Genomic DNA, 22,970 nt, shown 5'->3' with positions numbered 1-22,970 from the left:
TATGATGTTAGATTTAAGCATTCTTTATAGCTACGGAATCGTCATCACAATGACTACAACTTTCATTTAGATTATTTATCCTAAATTAATGTTATTTTATCGCTTAGAGTTAAATTTTATATTAAGGTTTTCTACAATTTTTAAATAATCTAAATATTTTTCCACATAACGTGTATATGAAAAATATTTAGTAGCCAAAAATGTGTATGAAGTACAATTTCGCTATTCAAGGATTATAATTGTTCGACAAAATGTATAATTATTATTATTATACTTTAAGCGTCTAGACCGAATTTGCAGACGTTACACCAACTCCCCCCAATTAAGTTGTATAATCAAATGTGAATAAAATCTTAGTTACTCTTACTCAAATCCTTCTAAAACAACCTTTCTTTTTTTCAGTTCAAAAATCATTTTTTTTATGGTCAACATTGTTTCTAAAACTTCTTCATTCTGTTCCAATGTTGATTCTACCATTAGAATTATCAATTCCAGTTTCATATTCTAAGGGGGTAAACCATGGAATCATAACTATAATCAAACATTAATAATATAATAACGTTAATACTCTATATTTATATCTATTCATGTAACACCCGATGTTTTAATACAAAGTACACCCAAACATTTTCATTTTTAGAACATGAATCATAACAAATTCGATGTACATTCATATTGCAAATCAGTCCAAGTACATATCAAGAGGATCTTAAAATAATCTCGTGTAAGAATCCAAGTCGGGTGCTACTAACTCCACTTAATGCTACTAAGAGAGTGTTTGTTTCTTTTTTTTAAAAACCTCTTCCGACCTCTTTTCTATGCGTGACGTAGAACACGCGCAACAGTTGGGTTGTTGCAACTGTTTGTTTTTTAAAAGCCTTCTAAATAAAAAAACCTTTGCGTGTGTACTTCTTGGTGCAACACTGGACCAACCACTTCAAAACTCTTCTCAACCCTAATAAGTAAATAAATAAAACACAACAAACTCAAAAAAGGTACACAACGTCGCTCTTCTCCACCCTCTTCCTTCGACCATCATGCCTCCTTCTCCACTACTTCCGATCGTCGACCTGAACCCATAGACGAATCTTCTTAAGGGCTAGGGGGGTTGTGACCCCCCCCCCTTTTTAAAACTAGTCCATGTACTATTGAAAAATTTACATATTAGGCCTAAGACTAAAAAAATTGATTGTGGCCCCCCCTGTTTTCTAATTTTTATACTTATTTTACTTCCCCCCCCCCCCAACTCAAAGGTTCAAGCTCCGTCACTGCCTTAACCTATCACCATCAGCCCTTCTTTTGTGCAACTCTCTTCTCGTCGAAGCCTAATCGAACCTCAGATCGTCGACAGTTGACAGGTATGTTCCGTTGTTCATTTTTTCAGTTCTTTAAAATCATTGAAATCAATTTATTAATCACCTGAAAGCATTTTGCTGAACTGGAATTGTTTTTCTGGTATGCTAAAATCGATTTTTTGGTATTGCTGATTTCTGGTTAAATGATTTTCCACTTCTTATTGATTTTGCTGATTTGCTTCACCTTTCATCGATTTTTACAGATTTGGTAAAATGTTTGCTGATATTGTCAATTTTTGGTATGCTCATGGTTTTGTGCTGAAATTGTATTATTGTTTAATCCTTGCTGAATTGTCTTATTTTTTCTGATTTTCTGACATCGATTTATCATCCAGGTAATTTTTCTGAAATTGATATATCCTCTTGGTATTTTTTTTTCTGATTTATCATTCAAATGTTGTTGAAATCGATTGTTGTTTCCAAATTGTAACACCCCGACTCCCAGGTATATTTTAAAACCTTTTTATTCATTTTATTGAAGGAAATCGACAAGTTGGAGGCCCCAACTCGTCGTGTCGATCCTAGTCATCCCGCGTGGTTTTTGACTCCTACTCGACGAGTCGGAGGACCCCGATTCGACGAGTAGAGGATGTGCATTGAAAACCTAATTTTTAGGGTTTACACCCTATTTAAAGGACCTTAAGTCCTCTCCCCAGCCTCCCTTACCAGCCTATCGTCGAGAAACAAACCCTAGCATGCTAACTCTCCATTTTTGAGTGTGTTTTGGTGCATTTCGTGCAGAGATTTTAAGACTTAGAAGCTTGGAACGAGAAGGAGCCTGTAGATCCATCATCTACTCCCTTTTGGCATTCATTTGAAGGTAAAAAGTCTTTACCTTGGCTTTCCATTTCATAGATATTCTCTCATGCATGAATATGCTCATTTTTGGGCAAAATGGGGTCATTCTCGGATTTGAACTTGTCCAGAAGATATGGTCTCAGATCTAGACTCCTCTAGGTCCCAAATTCATAAAGCTATTAAATTTATCTAGTATTAACCCTCACCATGCGCTAAACCTCATTCTAGACTTGGTTTTGATATTCCAAGCATTTAAGACCTTGCATGCACGTAAAGTTTGAAACATTAAGTGGAATATGTGCCTTAGGAAGCTAGATCTACAAGTTGGAGCTTTGGAGTAGCTTAAAAATGTCTAAATGGGAAATGGACTGAAGCGACTCGACGAGTTGCATGGTCAACACGACGAGTCCGATGAAGATTGACTGTTGTTGGTTTCTGCGTGGACTCGGCGAGTCAGTGAGACGACTCGACGAGTCAGTTAGGGTTTTCCCAAATTTTGGACATGCATGGACTCGACAAGTTGTCTGGAAACTCGGCGAGTCAACTAGGTTTTTCATGAGTTCTCGAGTTTTGGAAGGACTCGACGACTCAATGAGTTGCACTCGACGAGTTGGCTCAACATGGACAATTGACCTTGACCATTGACTTTGACTTTGACCAATGGTTGACCGGTTTGACTTCTGGGGGTATTTTAGTATATTGGGAATTTACGGAAGTGGTTTTATGGTGAATATAAGTGGTGGAGTTCTTGGTTGTGATTCGAGAGTTTGACCTTATCACTACAATTGAAATTTGGGATGTGAGTTATCCTCACTATACTAAGGGGTCTAAGGCACCAAGGCCGGCCCATTGGATTAATATCCTCGTAGTTATTGATATGATGAGTGTGTGTTAGATATGCATGTTAGTTCGATATGCTAGTCTGGTAGGTCTGTAGGACTACCTGTGATACTATGTGATTATTTGTATGTACATTATCCGTTACATGTCGACATGTTTTGTAGGTAGGGTTGAGTTTGCAATGCTCCGTGTGGTGACCAACAAACCCTGGAGTATGCCAGATATGAGCTGAGGGCCAGGGAGGGCATGCCAAACTCATACTGAGGACTCCTAAGCATTCCAGATACGAGTTGAGTGTTAGGAGAGCATACCGGACTCGCAATGAGGGCTAATCATTTTGTTACAGTCCTAGGACTGAGGGAGCAAGCCATATATGAGTTGTGGGCCTATAAGGCAAGCCAGACTCATACTGTGGGCTCAGGGGTAATCCAGTCTGTAGAGCTGTGGACCCATTACATGCGGTTATTACGTATACTATTTGTTATGTACCAGTATTTTGGGGGAACTCACTAAGCTTCGGGCTTAGAGTTTCATTTTTGGTTTCAAGTACTCCGGATGATCGCGGGAAGGCGAAGGCGTGATCGTACAGCTCCTCACATTTTATGTTTTTGATTTTTGGGATACTCTGACATGAAACTATTTTGAAAACAGTCTGTAATAATTAACGGTTTTTAATTGGTTGGAAAAGTTTTAAATTGGCTTGATTTTTATGGGTGTTACAAGTTGGTATCAGAGCCTTAGTTTGAGTGAAATGGAGGAACACTCGTGTGAATCCAGTCTCAAACTAAGGAATAGATTTTCAAAATGGTTTTCAAAAGGTTTTCAAAATAATTAAAGGAGGATGCAGAGTGTACGATCAGCCGGAGCCAGTAAGCAGACCCCAAAATAACATGCAGTTATTTGATATTGAGATATGTTAGAACAGCATGCTAGCACTAGGCTAGGGATCGTCAGGAATTTCATGATAGAATTCCCTGATTATATGATGCCTGATAGCCAAGGGTTTTCCTTATATGAAATTGACATCATTACTGTAGTTGCTCAGTGTATGCATCATAGGTTGTACATAATTAAGATCTTATAGCCTAAGAATATTTGGTTTAGCTTTATTTCATGTTCCTTGTCTTGTTATGGGCTTAGAGTAGGACCGAGTATTAAAATGTCTATAGGCTCCAGTGTTATGTATGGCTAGCATACACTAGTGCTGCAGGGTTGGTGGAAGTTTCATGGATGGTTGAGTTATGTAGGGTCACTAGGCTAGTTATGAGATAGTTAGCCTTCCTCTAGGAGTGAGGATTGAGAGATCACCATGCATATGTACATTGTTAGAGTGTCGTGATGATACTCGAGACAAATATGGGTAGGTGTGGAAGGTATTATGGGCCCCTACTACTAAAAGCACAAGACCCATACGCATGGCAAGGAAGTCACAACCCCTCGGGTTTAGTTGGGAGTTGCTTCCCTATTATTTATGTGGATTATCTGATATCTTCCTGGTGTATTTTCAGTATGGTGGTTACGAGGCGTTTTGTGACTGGATTCAGATTAGGATGAGGGCAGGGCGGTCAGGATGCCCCGACAGCACCCGAGACTATCGGCCAGTGTGGGCCAGTGTTGACAGAGGATCGTATCAGGGAGATCATCTGCGAGGAGGTGGTTGAGATTGTCCGGGGTCAGATTCTGGAGATGTTCGGGTCTATTAAGACCGCCATGATGGAGTATTTTGATAACAGATATGCAGCTCTTGCTGAGACGGTTGCCGTAGCAGCTGTAACAGTGGCAGGGGGAGGAGCCAGTCGGGGTTTTCAGTATCGGGGCTTTGATAACATGAAGCCCCCGACTTTCGATGGGACTCAAGATCCGATCATAGCCTTGAGGTGGCTGTCTGACGTGGAGGGATGTTTCTTCACGTGCTCATGTTCTGCTGACCAGAAGGTCAGATGTGCCCTGAACTTATTGAGGTTTGGTGTAAAGGACTGGTGGAGGTTGATGATTGGGTCGTATACTGATGATCAAAGAGCTGCAGTCACTTGGGAGCAGTTCATGGATATGTTCCGCGCTCTCTACATTCCACGGGTCGATTGCAAGCGACTGTCACGAAAGTTTTTGGATCTGAGACAGGGTATGGAGACGGTGACGGAGATCACCCGCATTTTCACTAAGAGGGAGATGTTTTGCCCGGAGTTTGCTTCTGAGCGGGCTCAAATGACACATTATTTGAGCATGCTCAAGACTGATATCCATCAGTTTGTTGCTACCAAGCAATGTGATACACTACTGGAGTTACAGGAGGCCGCTAGGCGGAATAAGCTGGAGATTGAGTTACAGTTACGGGAGCAGAGGCAGGCCCCGACGCAATCACAGCCAGCGCCGAAACGGTCCTAGACCGCTGATTCTAGGACTGGAGGTCAGCGCGGCCACACTTGTGGAAAGTGCGAAAAGGATCATTCTGGGGTTTGTCGATCAGGTAGTGGGTGCCACAAGTGTGGAAAGGAGGGGCATTATGCGAAGGATTGTCACCACCCCGCCCCGGTTCTGAGTGTGAGGATATGTTACCACTGTGATCAGATTGGCCATGTGAAAGCCAACTGTCAATTGCTAGCCGCCAAGCCGGCACAGGCTCGAGCACCAGCTACACTGAGGATTACTGACGGGAGTTAGGGTAGAGTAGCGCCCCCGAGGGCTCAGGGACCCGCCTTCCAGCTCTCGGCACAGGAGGCCAGGGCAGCTCCAGACGTGGTTGCTGGTTTGTTTCTATCCCTTATCTTACTGATTAGGTACATTTTTAGTGAACTCCTTACCTGCTTTGGTATTATTTGACTCAGGGGCGAGTCGGTCATTTGTCTCTCAGTCATTCAGTAGGGAGTTCAGTTTGCTAGTAGGAGAGCTAGAGTGTCCGTTGCGAGTCTCCATCGCCAACGAACATGAGGTTTCCGCTTCTTCAGTTTATCGAGGATGAGTGTTGGAAATCTTCGGGTTATCTTTCCCGATAGAATTGATTCCGATTCTCATGGGGGATGTGTGTGTGATCGTGGGTATGGATTGGCGTAGTCGCTTCAGTGCCATGATCGACTGCGAGGGTCAGCGAGTGGTAGTTCGAACCCCAAGTGGGGGAGAATTGTTTGTATATGGCGAGCGCACCAGATTAGGATTAGGGATTTGTTCAACCGCCAGGGCTCGACAGTACATTCAACACGGGTGTGCGGGTTATCTAGCATATGTGGTGGATACGCGGGTCAGGGATCAGATTTCAGTTTCAGAGGTTCAAGTAGTCAGGGAGTTTGCTGACGTGTTCCCAGAGGAGTTACCCGGAATGCCTCCGGAGAGGCAGCTCGAGTTTAGGATCGACCTAGTTCTAGGTGCGGCCTCTATCGCCAAGGTGTCGTACCGGTTGGTACCACCAGAGATGCAGGAGCTGTCATCACAGCTGCAGGAACTGTTGGGCAAGCAGTTCATTCATCCGAGCAGTTCTCCGTGGGGAGCGTCGATCCTCTTCGTCAGGAAGAAGGATGGTTTACACCGGATGTGCATTGACTACCGGGAGTTGAACAAGTTGATGGTGAAGAACCGTTATCCACTCCCGAGGATAGATGATATTTTCGATCAGCTGCATGGAGCATCTTGGTTCTCTAAGATAGACCTGAGGTCTGGGTACCATCAGGTCAGGGTTAGAGAGGAGGACGTGGAGAAGACCGTGTTTCGTACTCGTTATGGACATTACGAGTTCGTGGTGATGCCGTTTGGGCTCACGAATGCGCCGGCGATATTTATGGACCTGATGAATCGGGTCTGCATACCGATGCTCGACCGCTCGATCATCGTATTCATACACGATATCTTGGTGTACTCCAAGACCCAAGAGCAGCATGATGAGCATCTACGGGAGCTATTGGGTGTTTTTAGACGAGAACGACTTTATGCAAAGTTCTCGAAGTGCGATTTTTGGTTACGAGAGTTTCAGTTCCTTGGACACCTCGTTAACCAGGAGGGGATTTTGGTCGATCCTGCCAAAATCGAGGTAGTTATGCAGTGGGAGGATCCAAAATCTCCCTCGGATATCAGGAGCTTCTTGGGATTAGTTGGGTACTACCGGAGATTCATACAGGATTTCTCAAAGATTGCAGTACCCCTCACTCGTCTGACGAAGAAGGGGGTGGATTTCCGGTGGGGCCCTGAGCAGCAGGGCATTTGAGAACCTCTGACAATGACTTTTTGAGGCTCCAGTCTTGACTCTCCCGGAGGGAGTTGAGGATTTTGTAGTGTTATGTGATGCATCCATCATAGGACTGGGAGCAGTCCTCATGCAGACCATAAGAGCCGCATGAGACGAGATACCCTACTCATGATCTAGAGTTTGGAGCGATGGTATTAACTCTTAAGATTTGGAGACATTACCTCTCCGGGGTCCGCTGTACCATATACACAAACCAAAAGAGCCTGAGACACATCTTGGATCAGTCGAACCTGAATATGAGACAGCACAGGTGGCTGGATGTAGTCAAGGACTACAACTGTCACACCCCAAAACCAAGAACGGCGGAAACGTTCTGGGGTGGAGGACGTCATGTGCAGTATCATAACAATGCATAATAGTAAAGACAAGCAACAACATCCATTGCATTAATATAATAATTGTAATACAAGCGTGTTATGTACAGTTTGTAAGACACCAAAAGTATAATCAAAATAAAAGATGAGTCTCGTATGTGCTCCATCTTCTCAAAAGTTCCATCTGTACCTGTCTACTGATGACCTGAGAATACAAGTTATTTTGAAAGCGAGTATCAGCATAAAGCTGGTGAGTTCATAAGTATTTAGTGTCATTGCTCGTATAAAAATGTTAGTAACAATGTAGTGTTGTAATTGATTCCAAATGTTTGTAAATAGTATACTCCCTAGAAAGCCCTATGTTTTCCAGTAAAAAGTAGTCTTCTACCAAGACCCGAGTGTTTGTATAATTGTCTTTTTGTAAATGTAAGGATTTTTCCCTAGTAAAAACTATTAGTATAAAAATATAGTTTACTGAAAACGAGTATGTGACAAAGTCACATAGTAGTTAAATACAGACTCCAGGTGGTACTGAATGATCAATACGCCTCGAAAAGTCTATAGTAGTGATATGTAGACTCCAGGCGATACGCCTCGAAAAGTCCAAAGTAGAAATATGTAGACTCCAGGCGATACGCCTCGAAAAGTCCAAAGTAGAAAATATGTAGACTCCAGGCGATACGCCTCGAAAGGTCTATTTTGCCTTAAATCCTTATTTAGTTAATTTAAGGTTTGAATGTGAACTCGTATGTAACCATACTGATCGACGGCTGAAGAACTAATGACCCTCCAGGTCACACGTATTATGGTGACATTTTGTCACCCCTGGGCCTAGTCGGCTCGGACTGTAGCTAGCAGTCGGGATGTGGGAGTGTCTGTCCCGTATAGATCTATACACATAATGTCTTTTCTCCCTACAGGAGACTCTGGTTACACGGTGATAGCATAATGAAGTGTCGTATCGAGAAGTAGTATGCCACATTCTGTTTTAGTATTCAAATGTTTATGTAGTATATCATAGAGTAGTGATGTTTTCTCTTTACTAGTATATAGTATGTTCTCTTAGTGTATAGTATTCTCTTGTATAATGTATAGTATTCTCTTGTATAATGTATAGTATTCTCTTGTATATATCTATGTAGTAGTAGTGGTGAGTAGTAAACCCTTAACTATACCTATTATAGTTAAATAGTAATGTGATAGGTATGCCTTTGCTATACAAAGGTGTTGAACTGAAGTAAAAGCTTTTATATCCAACACACACACACATATATATATATATTATATATATATATATATATATATATATATATATATATATATATATATATATATGATATATAACTAGGATTTCAACGACATTCGGACAAATAACAGGATATCCTAAGTCCACAACCAAACAAGGAACAGGAAATAAGGTGAGCTATCAGTCCTAAGTCCTTCAAGTCTAACTTATATAAATATATTGGTGTAGATATGGTTTAAAAATAATGTAAGTCTAAAAGAGTTTGGAAACGGTTTTATAAACAGTTTTAACATGAAAATGAGTTTGATAAAAGGTTTGAAACAGTTTTGTTGACAAAACAGTTAAAAGTATAGAAAATCCATTTGGTTGCAAGTTATAAATCACATGTGATTGATACTATAACTTGCTTGATTCAACTTGTATCCCCCCCCCCCCATAAAAGCATTTAAAAACATTTAAAATGTTGATTAAGGGGTATGAACTCACATGTAGTGAGTGGATTGGATGGTAATGCCGGGTAGGATGCTAGGTGTCAAGTGAGGACTTGAACACACACACAGATCCTATGTAACATGTAGTCGTACATAAATGTATCTAATTAGTCATTTAATAACTAATTAATCAAGTAAAGATACTCTAATACATGGAAACACTTTGTTTCAAGTGCTAGGAGTGTTAAAGGGTTGCATCTAAGGAGAGTATGGCCTCACATTGGAGTTTACTCCTCATTTGGTAACCCTATATGAGTTTACGGTTTCTGGACCATTTCCCCCATGAGTTTACGGCCGTAAACTCGTGGTAATTGGTGCATTTGTATGTTTTAAGGTCTTATACTTCACAAGGAAGTGTTCTAGGATTGAATCAAAGGCTTAGGAAGTGGTTAGGGCTCAAAATGGACCTTTTTTGGAGTTTACGGTCCTTGGACCACTCTTGGGAGTTTACGGTCGTAAACACATGTGTTTATGGTCGTAAACCCATGAGTTTACGGCCGTAAACTCATAGTCACCCAACCATTTCGTGTTTTGGTGTTTTTAGTTCATGCATGCAAGGTTCTAGTCTTTTATCCAAGCCATAGAAGGTGTTAGGGGCATCTAAACACCACTTGGTGGTGTTTACGGTTCAAGGATCTCCCTTGACCGTAAACACAAGTGTTCTTGTGGGTTTCTTGGTGTTCTTCCATGATTTAACAAGTATACTAAGCAAGTAACTAGTTAGGAAGAGTGTACTTACTTATAGGAAGCTTGTAAAGGTGTTTAGGGCCCAAGAACACTAGTGTGTGTTCTTGGTGTTCTTGGTGTTTTGAAGAACACTTGAAGATCTAAGTAAAAATGAAGAATCCATGGATGAAATGATGTATAAACACTAGATAAAGTGTTGTATGAACGAATCTAGGAAGGAAACACTTACATTTTTGGCGGATTTGAAGAAGTGTATGATGATACTTGAGAGAAAAGTGGTGGGTGTTCTTGAACTTGAAGGTGTAAAGTGAGGAAGTGATGGAATAAGGGTAAACTCATGCCTTAAGCATGAGCTCATGGTCAAGAGGGAGTTTACGGCCCAAACTCCCCAAGTTTGGCCGTAAACACCTTGTTAAGGTGTTAAAATGTTAAATTGTTACACCTCACTCATAACGATACTTCCTTTTATTTATTCGTTTGACGATTTTAAAATAAAAACACCCAAACGGACTTAAATCCAGCCAAAAATGTACTGAAATGAATTTGACTTTTATTTGTAGTGTTTGACTGTAGAGATTATACAAAAGAAAATTTCGGGTTGTCACATCATCCCCCCGTTAGAGGGAATTTCGTCCCGAAATTAGAGTTCAAGCAACTAAGTTATTACAAAATAACTAAGTAAAGAGATGAGGATATTTAAGTTTCATTTGATCCTCGCGCTCCCAAGTGAATTCAGGTCCTCGCTTGGCGTTCCAGCGAACCTTCACGATTGGGATGCGGCTTTGTTTCGTTCGTTTGACCTCTCGGTCCATGATCTCTACTGGTTCTTCCATGAAGTTGAGACTCTCGTTGATCTCGATCTCGTCGAGTGGGATTACAAGAGTCTCGTCAGATAGGCACTTTTTCAAGTTCGAGACGTGGAAGGTAGGATGTACGTTACTAAGTTCGCGGGGTAGATTGAGTTTGTAAGTTACGGGGCCGATTCTAGCGAGAATATCGAAAGGCCCTATGTATCTTGGATTCAGCTTTCCACGCTTTCCGAAGCGTATCAAGCCTTTCCAGGGTGAGACTTTCAAAAGGACTCGGTCTCCCACCTGGAATTCCAAAGGTTTCCTTCGTTTGTCTTCGTAGCTTTTCTGTCGGTCTCTAGAGGCTTTTAATCGTTCACGAATCTGAATGATCTTCTCCGTCGTTTCCCGAATTATTTCCGGACCCGTGAGAGTGTTGTCAGGAACTCGTCCTTTAGCTAACTGAGTGTCACCCACCTCAGCCCAGCACAGAGGGGACCTGCACTTCCGGCCGTAGAGGGCTTCAAATGGAGCAGCCTTGATGCTCGTGTGATAACTGTTGTTGTAGGAAAATTCGACGAGAGGCAAGTGAGTATCCCACGCCTTCCCAAAGTCGATCACACAGGCTCGCAGCATATCTTCCAAGGTTTGGATAGTCCTCTCACTTTGTCCGTCGGTCTGTGGATGGTAGGCTGTACTCATGTCCAGCCTAGTTCCTATGGAGCTTTGTAATGGCTGCCAGAATCTCGAAGTGAATCTACTATCTCTATCGGAGATAATAGACATAGGAACACCATGCAGCGGTACGATCCCCCTAATGTAGGTTCTCATGAGCTTCTCCATTTTGTCGGTTTCTTTAATGGGCAGGAAGTGTGCAGACTTGGTCAATCTATCGACGATGACCCATATGGTGTCGAGTCCACCCGTTGTCTTGGGTAGCTTGGTTATGAAGTCCATAGTGATCCGCTCCCACTTCCATTCAGGTATCTCCGGTTGCTGGAGTAGACCTGACGCTTTCTGCTATTCGACCTTGACCTTAGCGCAAGTAAGGCATTTACTTACGAAGGTAACAATCTCAGCTTTCATGTTAGGCCACCAGTATGATTTCTTGAGATCCAGATACATCTTATCTGAACCTGGGTTGACGGAGTATCGAGTGTTGTGGGCTTCCTTCATAACCAAGTCTCTGAAGCCACCGTGTTTCAGTGTCCAGATCCGGTCCATGAGATATAAGGCTCTGTCGCCCTTGGCTTCTAAGTTCTTATCCATTCCTCGCAGGGATTCTCCCACCACATTTTCAGGTTTCAAGGCTTCGAGCTGAGCCTCCTTAATCTGTGCGGATAGATGCGAATGGATAGTCATTGTTAATGACTTGACTCTTCGACCAGAATATTCTTTCCGACTTAGGGCGTCTGCTACTACATTGGCTTCACCCGGATGATAACGAATTTTGCATTCGTAGTCATTGAGTAGTTCGACCCACCGTCGTTGTCTCATATTGAGCTCCTTCTGGTTGAATATGTGTTGTAGACTTTTGTGGTCTGTAAAGATAGTACTCTTCGTACCGTACAGGTAGTGTCTCCAGATCTTTAGGGCGAACACAACCGCTCCTAATTCGAGATCGTGGGTGGTGTAGTTGACCTCGTGTGTCTTCAGCTGTCTTGAGGTGTAGGCGATTACCTTACCTTGTTGCATCAGAACACAGCCGAGCCCCTGGTTGGATGCATCGCAGTATACTACAGAGTCTTATATCCCTTCGGGGAGGGACAGTACTGGTGCGGTGCATAAGGCTCGCTTCAGGGTTTGGAATGCCTTCTCTTGCTTCTCTTCCCAGTCAAAGGTCACACCTTTCTGGGTCAATGTCGTAAGGGGTTTCGCGATTCGAGAGAAGTTTTGAATGAATCTGCGGTAGTAGCCAGCGAGGCCTAGAAATTGGCGAATTTTTGTAGGCGTCTTCGGTGCTGACCAGTTCTCAATGGCTTTAATTTTGGAGGAGTCCACGTGGATTCCCTCTCCGCTAACCACGTGTCCTAAGAATTCGACTCTTCGGATCCAAAATTCGCATTTAGAGAACTTCGCATAAAGTTTCTCTGATCGTAAGGTTCCTAGGACTTGTCGTAAATGATCGCTATGCTCTTCCTTACTTCGAGAGTAGATAAGTATATCATCAATGAAGACGATGACAAACTGATCCATGTAAGGGCGGCATACTCTATTCATTAAGTCCATGAATACTGTGGGCGCATTGGTCAATCCGAATGGCATCACTACAAACTCGTAGTGTCCGTAACGAGTTCGGAAGGCTGTCTTCGGAACATCCTCCTCAAGCACTCGTAACTGGTGATACCCGGACCTCAGATCAATCTTGGAAAAGTAGCTCGCCCCTTGCAGTTGATCAAATAAATCGTCTATGCGCGGAAGAGGGAAACGATTTTTGACTGTAAGCTTGTTGAGTTCCCTGTAATCGATGCACATACGGAACGATCCGTCTTTCTTCTTCACGAACAAGACTGGTGCTCCCCAGGGTGATAAGCTTGGTCTTATAAAGCCCTTGCTGAGCAGTTGGTTAAGTTGACCGGATAGTTCTTGCATCTCAGCAGGTGCTAGACGATAGGGCGATTTGGCTACGGGGGTAGCCCCTGGAATTAAGACGATTCGGAACTCGACTTGACGTTGTGGGGGTAATCCTGGGAGTTCTTCCGGAAAGACGTCGGAAAAATCGCGTACTACGGGGAGGTCTTTTAGGTCTTTCGTTTTCTGGTTCGTATCTACAACATGCGTCAGGATTGCACGATATTCCTTACGCAAGTATTTTTGGGCTTGAATACTTGAGATGATACGAAGACTCGTACTGGGTTTGTCTCCGTAGATTAACATGGTTTCGTTATTCGGTATGTTCATACGGACTGCTTTTTCGAAGCACATAATGTCTGCACGATAAAAACTCAGCCAGTCCATGCCTATGATGACGTCGAAACTCTGGATAGCTACTGGTATGAGGTCGATTGGGAACGAATGATTATCTAGCGTGAGGGAACAACCTATGTAAATCTAGTTAGAACTCTCTGTCTTGCCGTTATCCATTTCTACGACGAAGGTTTCTTTTAGTGTTTGCGGTGAGTGTTTAAGTAAGTGTTTAAATTTTTCTTTACGAAGCTTCTTTCTGCCCCACTATCGAATAGGACACAAGCATAAGAGTTATCGAGAAGGAACGTACCCGTGACTACTGTGGGGTCTGTCACGGCTTCATTGTGGCCAATAGTAAGTAGTCTTCCTGTTCCCCCTGCATTCCCAGCTTTAGGGCAGTTTCTTTTGAAGTGTCCTGTCTCGCCGTAACCGTAGCAGGCTTGACTCACTCCGGTGCTGGGAATCTGGGTGATGGGTTTGGGTTGTGCTCTGCAAAACCGGGCGGTATGGACCTTCCGATCGCAATTAGTGCAGTGCATCTCACGGCAGGGGCCGTTATGATGGAAAGAGCACTTGGTGCACTTGGGGAAGTTCACTGCATATGTTTTGGCTGGTACAGGGGCAGCAGGAGTAGTGGCAGCATGGACAGCCACCGTCAGTTGGTTCTTGGAAGAGGGTTGATTTGATTTACCCCTCCTTCGGTCCCCACGCTTCCTTTTGTTGTCGGTTGCGTGAGTTGGTGCTGGGGTAGTAGTTGTAGTTGTTGATGGAGTAGAAGGAACTTCATGATCAATCAACCTCTGAGCCAATTCCTTGGCACTATCAAAGGTTGCAGGGTGTGAGGCTAGAATGTTCCCTCGATATGGGGGTACCAAACCCCAGGTGTATCTTTCAATCTTTTTGTTTTCGGTGGGGACCATGTTAGGACATAGAGCCACCAGGTCGCAGAACCTGGCTGTATAAGCCACTATGTCGGAACCCTGCATTTTGAGGTTCCAGAGTTCCTCCTCGAGTTTCTGAACTTCGCCCCTCGGGCAGTACTCCCTCATCAGAAGGTCCTTCAGTGTGTCCCAGCCCATGGCGTTGGCAACCAGTGAGAGTGATTTGACATGGCCATTCCACCACGTCAAGGCCCTTTGGGTGAAGGTGCAAGCAGCAAACTTTATCTTGCTTCCTTCAGGGCATGAGCACATCTCGAAGATTGCTTCGGCCCTTTCGATCCATTGGGACAGTGCAAGCATCCCTCCGGTTCCGTTGAAGTAGGTAGGTTTGCAGCTGATGAAATCTTTATAAGTACACTCCCGTGCACGTGGATGGATTTCACCATGGCTAGAGTTTGTGCCAGTTCCCGTTCCACTAACGCCTCCAGAGTTTACTTGGGCCATGGCGGCGGTCACAACTGCGGTCACAGGTGCCTGGAACGTCACTGCATCGAATTACTGCGGAGGGGGTGGTGGTGGTGGAGTCTGAGTTGCAGGTCTGCCCCTGGTCGGACGAGGACGAGGCGGCATCTTTTACTGAAAATTGATAGAGATGATGATAATAGTAAGAATCGATTGTGAGTATGATGAGAGTGGTTCATGGACTAAATTCCCATAGTCCAAATATCAGACGGAGTCATAACAATAGGGTAGGGAAATGCAAAAGCACAGACTTTCCCAAAGATTAGACATTGCCAATATTACTGGTATTAATGATGTATAATGATTTCGGGAAGAATGACCTAAGAGTAGGTCTCACATCAGACCATAAGGGAAAATGTTGGCAGTCTAGTAGTCTGGTTAGAGTACTTGTCAAGGTTAAGAATGTTTATAGACGAGTGAAACGGAGATACTGAAGAGGAAGGCTATTCTTTTGAGGAGAGGAAGAGGATGAGCAGATAATATTCTACTGGCGACGGGCACCCTTCGGGTTAACCCTTAAGTCAGCCTTAGTATTTATGCGAGAATGGAGAAAGAATAGTTAGTAAACGTACTAACCTAAGATACTTATAAGATGATCGTTATTAGTTGACTCAATACTTGTATCGTGCATACCAATTACATGCAACCAAAACAGGATAGACCTTCGAATAGGTGACCCTAACTCTAAATCCACAACCAAACAAGGAACAGGAAATAAAGCAAAGATCACGGATTCTAAGTCTATAGCGCCTTAGTCGCATGTAACCTTAGGGTATCCACTTAGCAACTATTGCCTTACTAGTAACGACCTTTTTAGTTCTCACATATGTAATCTATAGTAATGCAGAATACCCCTATGGTATTATGTTCTAATGTTCTCATTGTGGTAGTGTTGGTAAGTTTTTAGACTTGTTGCAACATTACAATCATTCTTAGGCACATGCTAGTCACTCCTCAGAAAATATAGTTGATCAGGCTATATCCCCTTAGGTTTGACTATATGTCTCTAAGCCTAATTGTGATGTCCAACAATCATAATACTTTTGTTCTGTTCTAGTATAATACTGACCCTGGTATGAATAGAGGTATATATATCCTTAGTTAAATATTTTATTATTTAAAAGTATATATTCTTGATCAGAGTGTTTTAATCCCGATGTGTTTATTGTTCGTATATCTTTTATGGGTTGATATACTTGATTCACTATAAACAGTGCTCTGATACCAATCTCTCACACCCCAAAACCAAGAACGGCGGAAACGTTCTGGGGTGGAGGACGGCATGTGCAGTATCATAACAATGCATAATAGTAAAGACAAGCAACAACATCCATTGCATTAATATAATAATTGTAATACAAGCGTGTTCTGTACAGTTTGTAAGACACCAAAAGTATAATCAAAATAAAAGATGAGTCTCGTATGTGCTCCATCTTCTCAAAAGTTCCATCTGTACCTATCTACTGATGACCTGAGAATGCAAGTTATTTTGAAAGCGAGTATCAGCATAAAGCTGGTGAGTTCATAAGTATTTACTGTCATTGCTCGTATAAAAATGTTAGTAACAATGTAATGTAGTAATTGATTCCAAATGTTTGTAAATAGTATACTCCCTAGAAAGCCCTATGTTTTCCAGTAAAAAGTAGTCTTCTACCAAGACCCGAGTGTTTGTGTAATTGTCTTTTTGTAAATGTGAGGATATTTCCCTAGTAAAAACTATTAGTATAAAAATATAGTTTACTGAAAACGAGTATGTGACAAAGTCACATAGTAGTGAAATACAGACTCCAGGTGGTACTGAATGATCAATACGCCTCGAAAAGTCTATAGTAGTGATATGTAGAGTCCAGGCGATACGCCTCGAAAAGTCCAAAGTAGAAATATGTAGACTCCAGGAGATACGCCTCGAAAGGTCTATTTTGCCTTAAATCTTTATTTAGTTAATTTAAGGTTTGAATGTGAACTCGTATGTAACCATACTGATCGACGGCTGAATAACTGATGACCCTCCAGGTCACACGTAGTATGGTGACATTTTGTCACCCCTGGGCCTAGTCGGCTCGGACTGTAGCTAGCAGTCAGGATGTGGGAGTGTCTGTCCTGTATAGATCTATACACATAATGCCCGCTCTCCCTCCAGGAGACTCTGGTTACACGGTGATAGCACAATGAAGTGTCGTATCGAGAAGTAGTATGTCACATTCTGTTTTAGTATTCAAATGTTTATGTAGTATATCAGAGAGTAGTGATGTTTTCTCTTTACTAGTATATAGTATGTTCTCTTGTATAGTGTATAGTATTCTCTTGTATAATGTATAGTATTCTCTTGTACAATGTATATTATTCTCTTGTATATATCTTTGTAGTAGTAGTAGTGAGTAGTAAACCCTTAACTATACCTATTATAGTTAAATAGTAATGTGATAGGTATGCCTTTGCTATACAAAGGTGCTGAACTGAAGTAAAAGCTTTTATATCCGACACATATATATATGATATATAACTAGGATTTCAACGACATTCGGACAAATAACAGGATACCCTAAGTCCACAACCAAACAAGGAACAGGAAATAAGGTGAGCTATCAGTCCTAAGTCCTTCAAGTCTTACTTATATAAATATATTGGTGTAGATATGGTTTAAAAATAATGTAAGTCTAAAAGAGTTTGGAAACGGTTTTATAAATAGTTTTAACATGAAAATGAGTTTGATAAAAGGTTTGAAACAGTTTTGTTGACAAAACAGTTAAAAGTATAGAAAATCCATTTGGTTGCAAGTTATAAATCACATGTGATTGATACTATAACTTGCTTGATTCAACTTGTATCCCCCCCCCCATAAAAGCATTTAAAAACATTTAAAAGGTTGATTAAGGGGTATGAACTCACCTGTAGTGAGTGGATTGGATGGTAATGTCGGGTAGGACGCTAGGTGTCAAGTGAGGACTTGAACACACACACGGATCCTATGTAACATGTAGTCATACATAAATGTATCTAATTAGTCATTTAATAACTAATTAATCAAGTAAAGACACTCTAATACATGTAAACACTTTGTTTCAAGTGCTAGGAGTGTTAAAGGGTTGCATCTAAGGAGAGTATGGCCTCACATTGGAGTTTACTCCTCATTTGGTAACCATATATGAGTTTACGGTTTCTGGACCATTTCCCCCATGAGTTTACGACCGTAAACTCATGGTAATTGGTGCATTTGTGTGTTTTAAGGTCTTATACTTCACAAGGAAGTGATCTAGGGTTGAATCAAAGGCTTAGGAAGTGGTTAGGGCTCAAAATGGACCTTCTTTGGAGTTTACGGTCCTTGGACCACTCTTGGGAGTTTACGGTCATAAACACATGTGTTTACGGTCGTAAACCCATGAGTTTATGACCGTAAACTCATGGTCACCCAACCATTTCGCGTTTTGGTGTTTCTAGTTCATGCATGCAAGGTTCTAGTCTTTTATCCAAGCCATAGAAGGTGTTAGGGGCATCTAAACACCACTTGGTGGTGTTTACGGTTCAAGGATCTCCCTTGACCGTAAACACAAGTGTTCTTGTGGGTTTCTTGGTGTTCTTCCATGATTTAACAAGTATACTAAGCAAGTAACTAGTTAGGAAGAGTGTACTTACTTATAGGAAGCTTGTAAAGGTGTTTAGGGCCCAAGAACACTAGTGTGTGTTCTTGGTGTTTTGAAGAACACTTGAAGATCTAAGTAAAAATGAAGAATCCATGGATGAAATGATGTATAAACACTAGATAAAGTGTTGTATGAATGAATCTAGGAAGGAAACACTTACATTTTTGGCGGATTTGAAGAAGTGTATGATGATACTTGAGAGAAAAGTGGTGGGTGTTCTTGAACTTGAAGGTGTAAAGTGAGGAAGTGAGGGAATAAGGGTAAACTCATGCCTTAAGCATGAGTTCATGGTCAAGAGGGAGTTTACAGCCCAAACTCCCCAAGTTTGGCCGTAAACACCTTGTTAAGGTGTTAAAATGTTAAATTGTTACACCTCACTCGTAACGATACTTCCTTTTATTTATTCGTTTGACGATTTTAAAATAAAAACACCCAAACGGACTTAAATCCGGCCAAAAATGTACTAAAATGAATTTGACTTTTATTTGTAGTGTTTGACTGTAGAGATTATACAAAAGAAAATTTCGGGTTGTCACAACGACTGTGAGATCCTTTACCACCCTGGTAAAGCGAATGTGGTTGCGGACGCTCTGAGCTGCAAGTCAACTGGATCTTCTGCTCCGACAACATGTGTGAGGATGTCAGTGGATTCTCCACTAGTGAGTTTGATTAGGGAAGCTCAGGTTGAGGGTATGCGGCAGGAGAATTGGAAGCTTGAGTGGATTAGGGGTGAGAACACCCGGTTTGTGAAGGATAGTCAGGGATTATTGACTCACTGCGGTCGGGTCTGGGTTCCGATGTCTCGTGGGGTCAGACAGATTGTTCTGGAGGAGGCTCATAAGTCTTGCTTTTCTATTCACCACGGGGCCACCAAGATGTACCGGGATTAGCGATTGAGTTATTGGTGGTCGTGCATGAAGCGAGAAATCGGTTGGTACGTGGAGAGGTGCTTGACCTGCAGGATGGTCAACGCCGAGCACCAGAGGCCACACGGCCAGCTGCAGCCCCTGGGAACAAATCACGATGGACTTTATCATGAATCTGCCGAGGACGACAAAGGGCTTCGACTCTATTTGGGTCATCGTGGATCGATTGACCAAGAGCCCCCACTTTTTAGCGAAACGGGAGAGTTCATCGGCCGAGAAGCTGGCCGACTTGTATATTCGCTAGATCGTTGTCCGCCATGGGGTGCCGGTCTCTATTGTCTCAGACTGCGATGTTCGGTTCACCTGCTGTTTCTGGCAGAAGTTCCACGAGGAATTGGGCACACGGCTGCACTTCAGTACAACCTATCATTCACAGACAGACGGCCAGAGTGAGCGGACCATACAGACTCTCGAGGATATGTTGAGAGCTTGCGTTATTGACTTCAGTGGGAGCTAGGACTCTTACTTACCCCTTGCAGAGTTCTCCAACAACAACAGCTTTCATTCCAGTATTGGTACCCCAACATATGAGTTGTTGTATAGACGGAGAAGTCGGACCCCAGTCTGTTGGGGTGAGATCGGTTACAGGGTGATTGGATGGACAGAGGTAGTCCTGGAGACTACCGAGAGGATTCAGCAGATTAGACAGCGGTCGCAGACCGCTCAGAGTCGGCAGAAGAGTTACTAATGCGTGGAAATAGATACACCTAATTTTACCTACTCTCCAACTAGCTATTCGACTCAGGGCAGTGTACCCTCACAAATAATATAGCACAAAAGTCGGGTATCGAACACAGGGAACATAATCAATTATTTAACCTACTTACTATTAAATTAATCTAAAATTCTAACAAAAGTAAAATGGGTTTTTATCTAATTTTACAAGTTTAGATGAACTTAATTTATCAACAACTATTCAATCAAATTATAAAAACACTTCTGTTAGTTTGAATCCACTTTCCCTCAATGGTTTAAATATTAATTATGACAATTCTCGTTGGTTACCAATTAAAATATTATTAGCAATTCAATTCCAAATTTACTAATATTCAATTAATTCATGTAGACCTATGCATGGTCACACATAATTTAACACATAATCAATTATTAAATAGGATTGGAGCTATGTATGATTGAGTTAACAAACACAATTGTGGTCACAATATGAGTTCTCTAGCACAACCAAATTCAATACTTCAATTGCTTATCTAAGATTGGTTTGATCTTAGCTCTAATAATATAATGTTCACTAAATTACTAGGTAGTCAAGTTCATGCAGATTAATGGTCACTAAACTACACAGAATATGAATCAAAGCTATCAAGTATCAAATTGAGCATGCTAGGTATAAACAATCAAACACAAGCTATTAACCAACTAGAAAAGTCTAAATTAATATTAAGAAACCATGAGTTCCAACTTCATCTAGCTAACAGAAGCAGCTAGATTTAGCTACTCATCAAAGCAATCATGCTAACAAACTTCATAGTTAAAGACATAGTAATGTACCAAACAAAGAATAAACTATGATCTCCTTCTTCTTCCTTGGTTGAAATTCTGGGTTTTCTGGCTTGTAATCCTCTGAAAAACGACTTCTGGAACTCTATTCTTCCCAAAACCCAACCTCTAAACCCGTAAGTGTTAAAGATATATATAGATATATATATATATATATATATATATATATATATATATATATATATATATATACTTGTCATAAAATTACATTCCACATCGTGGACTTAGATGAATCCTTATCAAGCAAGGATTTTGACTTTGCGCGTACTCATCTTCAAAAAAATTCCTTTCCACGTCGTGTAAGTGATATCCACGACGTTTTCATGGGTTTTCTTCTCTTTAGTCTTCGAAGCCTCCACAGTTTCCTCTTTTGCTACTTTTAGTCCTTATTCTTCAAAATGACTTATTTTGGCTACAAAATACAATTAATCTTATAAGTACCATTATTCCATGCAAATCACCAAAATATGTATAAAATGTATTCAAATATTGCCTAAAAGTATATATAAATATGGCAATATCAAAATACCCCACACTTATCCTTTGCTTGCCCTCAAGCAAAACTAATTATTTTTAATTCAAACCTTCATCACGAGCATCACATAGAACAATCCATTTCGAACCCAACCATTATACCAATGCGCATATTTGTGTCTAAATCTCCTAATAACTTCCCAATCCTAAATACTCACATTCCTTATGAAACTTCACCCTTACCTTATATTATACTCATTTCTGCAACCCTCCGAATCAATCCTCAGAACTCTTTCTTAACCTCAAGGTATTTTTGGTTAAGCTACCCAAACATACATAATCTAGAAATTACAACTTTAGATACCACAATGGAGCTCTTGGAATTCTTCACTTTCATTGAGTATTTGCTCTTTGATTTCTTTGAATTCACCACCTTTTTGTTTGATTTTTGGTATCTTCAATTTTTGATTCTTTGGATTTTTGATCTTCGTACTTGATAGCTCCAAAAAAAATTTGATTTTTTTGGTAATATCTCTCTTTTTTTTTTCAATTTCTCACTTTTTTTTCACTCAAATCCTACATGCTTAAGCAAGGAAGCTTAACTTCAACCTTTATTAGCTAAAGGTATTAGTCTATGTGCAATGACTACATAAGCTTTCCTAGATAGATTTCAGGTTTAGGCTACAAAACATATTATGCCATATAAACCACCAGATTAGCTTTTCATATCTCATGGCTTTTCACTAAGACTTAGGAAGCCACAAATATACTATAACATGTATTGGCTCAATTAAACATTTGAGCTCTCATTGGATCATCCCACATAACAATAGCAACTTAAGTCTAAACTAATTATAACTAGATTTAATTTTTTTAAATTATTATTTCAAATCCATTTTTAAATTTTTCAAAATTTTAGATTTCCTAGCAATTTACTTTTTCGACCCCCTACCCCACACTTATTACATACAATACCCTCATTGTATGCATAAAATAAATTAGAAGCAAGAAAAGGGAGAAAAAGGAACAGACTCCCCTAGGGTAGTAGTGGCGAGATCGAATTCTTCACGTGTGAGTAACTTGAACATCTTGAACTTGGACTTCTTCAAATATGGAACTTGGAATTTCAAGAAATGAGATATGTAAATGTGCCGACAAAATTTGAAATCGAGACTTCAATCTTCAACAAAAAAAAATTTCACTTCTTTTTTCTTTTTCTTTAAAACATATTATTCGGTTAAATCAGTTTTAACAACTTAAAAATACTAATATAGTTCAATACATATCGATTGAAGGCAAACGGGTAACAAGCTGCGCCGCTAGCCCTTTCTGGATGGCAAAACCAATT

Source organism: Lactuca virosa, chromosome 3 (assembly GCF_052849685.1).
Source record: "Lactuca virosa cultivar CGN04683 chromosome 3, Lactuca_virosa_CGN04683_v6, whole genome shotgun sequence".
Taxonomy (NCBI): domain Eukaryota; kingdom Viridiplantae; phylum Streptophyta; class Magnoliopsida; order Asterales; family Asteraceae; genus Lactuca; species Lactuca virosa.
The sequence above is the reverse complement of the archived record's forward strand: the minus strand, read 5'-3'. Positions refer to the sequence as shown.